Below are 1686 nucleotides of genomic sequence, written 5' to 3' on the forward strand. Positions count from 1 at the left end.
AAATTCATCTTGTTTCTACATTAACATGACATTAAACAGGTCAAGACAGAAGACCCTATAAGAACCACGATTCGAGTCTCGACCGACCATAATTGTTCGCATTATCTACGACCTTAAAGGCGCAACGGATCTACTGTGGACAGCAACCTTGGAAGCTTGTTGTCTGCATATTCCCACTCGGGAATAGGAACCCTGGGGCCAACGCCTCCAAAACCACCGCATGGCTTTCGTAAATTTCACTGTGGCGGTCGACACTCTCATCGACCCGTTCGGCTAATACATGCACGGCAATTTGCATTTTGCGTCGCTACGACATCAGTTAAAGACCCACATTTTCTTCATTGCGGAGAAGTGTATGTTGCATTTTGCGTCGCTACGAGATCAGCTAAAGACTCGCATTTTCTTCATTGCGGAGGAATGGAACGTACAGCCTGAGAGAGACTTCACAAGGCCAAGCGACTGCTGTACGTAGCGGCATTACGAGGCCTAGTTTAGCTCTGGGTCTTGCAGAACACCGCAATACATGCACGGCAACTTGCAATTTGCGTCGCTACGAGATCAGTTAAAGACTAGCATGATATTCATTGGGAACATGTCAAACATAAAGTCTCGCATATTGGCTACAAAAGACAGAAAGAGGGAGAGAGAGAGAGAACGAGCAAATGCGGTAGCGGCATTACAAGGGCGCCTAGTTTAGCTCTTTGCAATGAGAGCCTTGAGCTTTTCGACTTCCTGCTCTGAGAGCTGGAATGCCTTTTCCAAGACCACGTCCGGAATGGACGGTGTAGTCGCAAACAATGCTTTAGGGAGCAGGGATGCGCCGGGATTCTGGCTGTTGAGCCCCGAGAACGAGAGAGCGGGGCCCTCGCCCACATTAAGGATGAAATGCACAAGCCCACGAGGGAAGACGAACAGATCGCCGGTTTGGAGGGTGTCCTCGAAGAGCTTGTTGTTAGTATCGACGAACCCGACGGAGAGGGTGCCGGAGGCGACGAAGAGGACCTCGGAAGCGCGGGGGTGAACGTGGGGGGGGACGAGGCCACCGGGGGCGTAGTCGATGCGGGCGAAGGAGAGGCCAAGGGAGTTGAGGCCGGGGAAGGAGGAAGCGGTAGCAACATTGACGGAGGAGCCGGAGGGGGTGTGGGTATTGCCGGGAGAGTTGAGGAGGGAGGATTTGAAGTCTGAGGAAGAGACGGAGGAGGGAGATTTACAAGGGAAGCCATTGATGGAGAGGGAGGAGGAAGGGAGGGCGACGCAGAAGTCCTGGAGGGGATCAGCATTAGAGGAAGAAGAGGGGGAGAGGAGGAGGAAGGAGATGGCGATGAAAAGGAGGAGAGAAGACGCCATAGCCAACAACAAGCCTCTCAATAGAAGAAGAAGAAGTCTATTGAGAAGGAGAAGGTTGGGTTCCTTGGAAATTTGTTGGAAGAAGATTGAGTTTGGCACATTTATATATACTTTGAGGATCACCAATTCATCTGCCTTGCTCTCTTTCTACGTTGAATTGCCTTTCTCTCTTTGTAGGTTGAATGTGGTTGGTTGCTTTGCCAGTCTCCTTGTGAGTCTCTTCCACCTTGTGAGTCTCTTCCACAAGCCACCTCCAAGCTTCACATGGAGTCTCTCACCTACACCACATCTTCCTCACCTAACCTTCCTTTTCTCTCTTCTTCCACTCAATCTCCCTCA

At 50.9% G+C, this 1686-nt stretch overlaps 1 pseudogene; it reads right to left on the minus strand.

Annotated features, from left to right (window-relative positions):
- Nucleotides 1-400: 400 nt before the first annotated feature.
- LOC147897619 (germin-like protein 5-1 pseudogene) lies at nt 401-1347 on the minus strand (annotated as a pseudogene).
- Between the last annotated feature and the right edge of the window lie 339 nt (nt 1348-1686).

The sequence above is a fragment of the Dipteris shenzhenensis genome, chromosome 10 (genome assembly GCF_047967505.1).
Source record: "Dipteris shenzhenensis isolate YYH24624 ecotype China chromosome 10, Dip_SZ_1.0, whole genome shotgun sequence".
NCBI lineage: Eukaryota > Viridiplantae > Streptophyta > Polypodiopsida > Gleicheniales > Dipteridaceae > Dipteris > Dipteris shenzhenensis.